General features: G+C 35.6%; 1 non-coding gene across 1 annotated transcript; it reads left to right on the forward strand.

Moving 5' to 3' along the window:
* Positions 1-7,392: 7,392 nt before the first annotated feature.
* LOC141676158 (small nucleolar RNA R71) lies at positions 7,393-7,499 on the forward strand. The gene has a single exon (XR_012556763.1). It is a non-coding gene; the product is annotated as a small nucleolar RNA R71 (small nucleolar RNA).
* The last annotated feature ends 207 nt before the right edge of the window (positions 7,500-7,706 follow it).

Raw genomic sequence — 7,706 nt, forward strand, 5'->3', positions numbered from 1 at the left:
GGAAATTGCACAAAGGCTTAGAGATTTTGGAGATATCTTTGTTGAATCGCCGATAAAAACCCGCATGACAAAGAAAACTGCGGATTCCTTTAACTGAGATTGGCGGAGGAAGATTTTCAATGACCCCCACCTTGGCCTTATCCACCTCAAGACCCTTGTTAGATACCTTGTGCCTAAGAATGATACCCTGTTGCACCATGAAGTGACATTTTTCCCAATTGAGCACCAGATTGGTCTCAACACATCTTTTTAGCACCAACCCAAGATTGTGCAAGCATTCGTCATAAGAAGTCCCAAACACGGAAAAGTCATCCATGAACACCTCTACATTAGTGCCAATCATATCTGAGAAAATGGCCATCATGCATCTCTGAAAAGTAGCAGGTGCACCACAAAGTCCGAAAGAGACTCGACGAAAAGCAAAAGTGCCAAATGGACAAGTAAACGTGGTCTTCTCTTGATCTTGTGGAGCGATGCAAATATGATTATATCCCGAATATCCATCCAGAAGATAATAGTACTCATGACCAGCCAACCTGTCAAGCATCTGATCAATGAATGGAAGTGGGAAGTGATCTTTCCTAGTGGCTTTATTCAGCTTTCGATAATCCATGCAAACTCTTCATCCTGTGACTGTCCGAGTAGGGATGAGCTCATTTTTTTCATTAGCTACAACTGTAATGCCTCATTTCTTTGGCACACACTGCACCGGGCTCACCCACGAACTGTTAGATATAGGATAAATGATTCCCGTATCTTGCCATTTAAAAATTTCCTTCTTCACAACCTCCTTCATGATAGGAGTTAGCCTTCTTTGTTGCTCAACAGTTGGCTTGCTTCCTTTCTCAAGCAGAAATTTATGCATGCAATAAGAATGGCTGATTCCCTTGATATCTGTTATAGTCCATCCAATTGCTAATTTAAACTCTCTCAACATTCTCAAGAGCTTATCTTCATCACTTCCTGAAAGGTCAGATACAATAATAACAGTTTAAGTAGATGCATCACCTAAAAATGCATACCTCAAGTGATTAGGCAGTGGTTTGAGCTCAAATATAGGAGCTTCTTCAATAGATGGCTTGAGACGCTTTGGAGAATTTTTCAGCTCTTCCAATCCAAGAGACTCGAACGGCAAATCCAACTTCCTCTTCCACGGGAATGCATTCAAATACTGCATTTGCTCTTCCCCTTCTTCATCTTCACTATCAAAATCTCCTGTTAAGGCTCTTTCCAAGGCGTCAGTCCTTAGCAAGTGATCAAGCTCTGAAGTCACTACAGAGTCGACCAACTCCACTTTAAAGCACTCTCATTCATCAGTAGGGAATTTAATTGCATTGAAGACATTGAACGTGACATCCTGACCCTGAACTCTCATGGTAAGTTCACCCTTTTGCACGTCAATAAGAGTTCAGCCCGTAGCTAAGGATGGTCTTCCCAAGATAATGGGAATTTTGTAATATCCCATATTTTCAGATATTATTATTATTATTATTATTTGAAGTTGTTTATGTGATTTTATGTAATTTTAGTAAAATATATGATAATTGGAATTGATATTGGGATATTTATATGTGATATTATTTGAGTATTTTAATTTTTATATGCCCATATTAAAATATAGATAATTAAGGTATTTTTCTGGTAATTTTGGATTGTTATATAATTTTATAAGGATTTATAGATTTAATAATTATTTTCGGAGTAATTATAATACTATTTCGTAAAGCCGGGAATCGTCCAACTTCAACCGTTTTTATGTTTTTACAACCCGATACTCTTCCGAAAACTCCTTCCTAACCTAGTCTGATAATTCCGGACATTTTCTGTATTTTAACTTTTTCGATCCGGATTACGGTTTGACTTGTGCGCGTCCCGGTGCAAAATTTTCAATACGATAATCATTTTGGTAGATCAACAAAACCCGTATTCTCGAAAGACGGGATAATATTACGTTATTTTCGTATATAGTGTTTTATAAGAAGCTCGGTTTTGATATTTATCCAAATCTAACATTAAATTGTATCGTTTTATAGTTACTCAGCGGCTAAGTAATGTATTTTCGGATCCGATATGATCCAATGGGATACTTGTTACTTGTTTAAATTGCATCTATATGAATCGATTCGTAATTGTGTTTATTTGCGTTATTTGTTTTATCTCATTTTATGTGTCTTGAATGTATTTTATACGTGTTCAGATTTTTCGGTTAATTTAAGAATCGTTCCTCTGTTTCAAAAATAAACGGATCGGGACCCCACCGGGACGTTAAAGCTCACAAAATTCGTGTTGTTATTTTTATTTGTATTTCAAATACCCTTTAGTTTTGTATTTTTGCATTATTCGCAATTTTCGGGAAATTTTGATACAAATTTTATATTTTATCGCTTTTAGAATTATTCCCCATAATTATTATTTATGGGCCTAATTATTTTAATTAAGAGATAAAGACACCCTTAAATTATTTTAGAGTATTGATTTTCTGTAAAAATATAAATAGCTGCCCATAATTATTTTATTCATTTTTTAGCAAAAAAAATAATCAGAAAATAGAAAACAACACTTTAGGGGTATGATTTGTTCTTCATCAAAGAATCAATGATTTTGGGAACCACTGAGATCCGTTCTTGATGCTCTTGTAACCAAATTAAAGCTTGTTTCAAGCCCGTTCTATTGGTACCAGTTTTACAAATCAAGGTGAAGTATTGTGTAAAATCAATTTTCATGTTCTTGATGTTGAAATCGTTTTTGATTTTCAGTGATTGTTGATTGATTTGGATGTTATAATAAGCTTTACCATGATGATTAGAGTCTGTTTAAGTATAAATTTGTGTTGTTTTGTTGCTGGAATGATATAGCCTAGTTTTTTTTTGGTTTTTGATTTTGATTATTTGATTAATCTTGATGTTCTTAATGAGTTGTAATGAATGGGATAATTTTAAATTGCCCTAAGCTTTGTTTTGCAACTGGAAACTCGATTTTTGGTTTCGATTTGGCTAGAATCGATTTTTCACCGGTTGTTCTTGAAGTTAGCCGGAGTTATGGCCGATTTTAATCGGTTTTTGTGTTTGAAGGATCGTGTGTTGCTGTTGTTGCTTCTATCAAGTTCCTGATAGCGTTTAGAATTGTTTTGAACTAAAAACGAGGAACAACCGTGTAGTTTCGGCTGTTAACGGAGGCTGTCGAAAAACGGCAGAGCTCGCCGGTTTCTGGGATGAACCCAGATTCCGGTCGAGGTCCGGTGAAAATCCGGCCACCTCCTGCAGCTAACCCAACCCTCTGATCCTCCCTGTTCAAGAATAATTGATAAAAACTGTTTCTGCCAGATTTTATTTTATTTTTAATTTAAATTCAATTTCAATTTTCAAAACCATTTCTTTTATTTTTAAAAATCATTTACTATTATTTTAAATTCTGAAAATTATTTTCATAATTGTTTTAATTTTCAAAAATTATTTCTCTTATTATTTTCAAAAATCCATATTTGTTTTAATTATTTATAATTTATTTTAATTGATTATTTATAGATTTAATTAATTAGTTAATTCATTTAATCAATTAATTTTATTTATAAATAGTTAAATAAAATACAATTATTTATAATTAATTCAAATAAATCCCAAAAATTGTTTTTAAGCTTTTAAAAATTATATTTTGGTATTTAAAAATCAATTAATATTATTATTAATTGATTTATTCTTATTTTATTCATAATAAATAAACTGTCCGTCCGTTTAATACGAAACAAACGCGTCCAGACTCAGAAAAATAATCCGCTTTCATTAAAAATACTTTCGAGACCCAAATCCTTTTATTTCGAAAGATCTCTTATTTTACAAATTAATTATGAGTCGCATATTGACTGAAAAATCATATTTTGACCCGATTTCAATTTTAAACGTACCGAGTCGAACCTTTTAACGAAAATTTATTAAAGAATCGGATAATTGTTTCTCACTGTATTCAAAACCCTTTTTGATATTTTTGAGCGAAATGATTCAGCAATACTTTGAATCTTGACAAGAATGAAACTCGTAAAACAGTGTTTACGGAAATATCTTAAACAACAATAACATGAACCAATGATTATGGATTGAATCATAAACTTTATTCAAAATCGAACTCTTGATATCAATACTTATTTTGTTGTCATATCAAATTAAATATCAATACGAACTTTAATGCTCACAACATCCCATACTGAAGTCAACATCAATCATCTACACTAATACCACCTTTGATATTTAACAACAACCTAAATATGCACATCAAGCAGAAACTGAATCAAAACTGCATTTCACTTTTAAACCAAAACAGAAATACTTGATAAATCATTTATTCAATGATTATCAAAACAATTTAGAAACCACATTTTAGATTGGAATAAATTATGCACTACGTTGTTCCTGATGATTAGTCACGAAACAACACCGGTATCCTGCAGCCATACCGTAAATATAGGTACTACCCGTATCCTGCAGCCATACGGTACCTATAGGGTGCCCGAAAAGGCATATATTTGCCTTGTAAGATATTATACTTTCGTATAATAGCTCACGCTGGACCGATGCCTCGACCTCTTACGCAACCAGTAACCATCCAATCTTAAAACATTTTTTTCAAAAGGGGTCATAAAATCGACGCCCTAAATAATTTTATTTCCCCATTTACTTGGGCAGGAATACTCTCAAAACCAACTCATTTTTCTCAAAACCCAAAATATTTATAAATCCATTCATTTGATAAGTAAAATCACTTAACTATTCTGAACATAGAATATCAGAAGAGTACTTGCATAAACATAATCATTTAATTCAGCGATATGTAAAATATTTATCTATTCCGAACTGAGAATAGGGAAAGCAATACTTGCATAAGAAGATTTAAAATAAATATCACTTGAACAATAAGTGATGATAGGGATACTTGCCTTTGGTTTTTTAGCAGTTAGTCACACTCGCAATAACATAATTATCTCAGTCTGGCATCTCGAGACATCGTCGTCTTTTATTTCAACAATTCACTGATATACCGCTCCCGTAAGTGCAAGAAGCTTGATAACCAACACCATTCCATTTCACTCTTTATCCAACATCTTGTCATGCTCAACACGAGCGATCCGCATCTATAATTAAAAGATAACACTTTAATCGTCTAAACGATAATTACTCGACGAAATGCGCGTCAAACCCTATCGTCTACCCATACGATAGCCCACACATAACTATATCAGCCAAACACAGGACTCTTGACCCATATATGCACATAATTCACATAGCACGTAAACACGTAACTCACGTATCACATAACTCATATCACATACAGCAATTATGATTTTAAAATGTTCTGCGTTGTGGCAGATGTTGGTTTTATATCAAAACGACCATCTATATATTACAATGAACTTGCTGAGCATTTCTTTCACTCATACTTGCCTGTTTTCAAATTTAACCTCCATTGATGATTAACTTGTGTTGTTTAGCCGCGTAATTCGAGGAAGCAAAGAAGAAGCTTTTGGAAGGTGGTTGGTCCAGGGTTTGCGGACTAGTGTAAGTTCTTTTATGTAAAGTTGTTTATATTATATTATAATATAGATGTGTTATTTTATAGTTGGGCCTAGTATACTTCTTTTCGAAGTTATACTAGCGGGTTAAGTTTTAAGGTTGAGAATTATTGAAAAGAGTTTTAAAAGAAAGTGAAAATTTATTTATGGAATTTGGATATCTTGTTTCTATAACTGTAACCTAAAAAGATCTTGGATTAGTTTGGGGTCATTGATGCTAAATATCTTCCGCTGGCAGTTGTTTATTGATTAAACGGGTTAATTTGGATTGAGGTTTCATAGTGACGACCAAATCTTCTGACCCCGGATTTGGGGGCATTATAATTTTCTTATCCTCCTCAAAGTCTAGAATGACGAAATCAGCAGGGAAGATGAGTTTATCCACCTTAACCAATAAATCCTCCACTACTCCTCGTGAATAAGTGATGGAATGATCAGCCAACTGCAAAGACATGTTTACAGGTTTTGGATCAGGTAGTCCAAGTTTCTTGAAAATAGACAAGGGCATCAGATTGATGTTAGCTCCAAAGTCACACAAACACTTGTCGAACGATAGATTGCCAATGGTGCAAGGTATCGTGAAGATTCCTGGATCTTTAAGCTTAGGAGGTAGTTCCTGTTGCAATACAGCACTGCACTCTTCCATTAGAGCAACGGTTTCCAACTCCTCAAGTTTTAGCTTTCGAGATAGAATAACATTCATGAACTTTGCATAGCTCGGCATTTGTTCTAGAGCTTCAGCAAAAGGTATGTTAATGTGCAACTTCTTGAAAACCTCTAAAAACTTGGCAAATTGCTTATCGAACTTCTGCTTTTAAAGTCTTTTAGGATATGGAGGAGGTGGGTAGACCTGTTTATCCCCTGTATTACCCTAAGGAGGATTGCTTTCAATATATTTCTTCTTCGGTTCCACCTCAGCATCCTTCTACTCCACTTTGTCAGCTACAATCTCATTTTCTGGAATTGGCAAAGGTGCAGATGCACCTGCATTCTGAACAAAATTTTTAGAATCTTTATCTTGCTGAATTTGGGGGCTCATGACCTTTCCATACCTCAATGTGATTGCCTTCAACTGCTCCTTGACTTCCCTCTTGCCTGGATTAGCTTCGGTATCACTAGGAAGTGTTCCTGGTTGACGGTTCAACAAAGCATTGGCAATTTGCCCTATTTGATTCTCCAGAGTCTTGATAGAAACCGTTTGGGTATTGCACATAAGCCTCAACTCCTCCAATTCAGATTTTTCATTAGTAGCTTGACCTGCACTTCCATGCGGTTGCTATTGAAGTTGGAGTTGTTGTCTTGGTGCATACTTTTATTGAAAACCAGGAGGGTTGAATTGTTTTGCTCCAAACTGCTAATAAGGCTGTTGTACCGCATTCTGGTTGTTGCTCCAGCTGAAGTTAGGATGGTTGCGGTTGTAAGGATGATAAGTGGCAGGAACTGGTTGCTGCAACCTCTGAAAGTTGCTCACGAACTGAGCTGATTCACTAGATATAGCACACTGCTCCGTTCTGTACGCACATACACAAAGCTCACATACACTAGTGATCTGATTAACTCCATAATTAGCCAAAGAGTCCACTTTCATCGTTAATGCCTTTAGCTGAGCAGGTATAGCCGTAGTTGTATCCACCTCCAGAATTCCTACGACCTTGCCTTGAGGTAGTCTCTGAGTTGGGTTCTGATATTCATTAGCAGCCATCAATTCAATTAGCTCATAAGCTTCATTATAGCTCTTAGCCCATGAGGCTCCACCTGATGCTGCATCGAGCATGGGTCTAGACTGTGCTCCCAAACCATTATAAAAGCAATTGCTGATCATCCAATCAGGCATGCCATGATGAGGACACTTCCTAAGCATCTCCTTGTAGCGCTCCCAAGTCTCACATAAAGATTCTCCCGATTGCTGCGCAAATTGAGTAAGAGCATTCCTGATTGCAGCTGTCTTCGCCATAGGGAAGAATTTAGTAAGAAACTTCTGAGCAAGATCCTCCCAAGTAGTGATAGAACCTGCTGGTAGAGAATGCAACCAGCACTTAGCTTTATCCCTCAGAGAGAATGGGAAAAGCCTCAGCTTCACAGCATCTTCAGAAACATTGTAGAACTTGAGCGTGTCACAGATCTCGATGAAATCTCTAATGTGCAT

The sequence above is a fragment of the Apium graveolens genome, chromosome 7 (genome assembly GCF_009905375.1).
Source record: "Apium graveolens cultivar Ventura chromosome 7, ASM990537v1, whole genome shotgun sequence".
NCBI lineage: Eukaryota > Viridiplantae > Streptophyta > Magnoliopsida > Apiales > Apiaceae > Apium > Apium graveolens.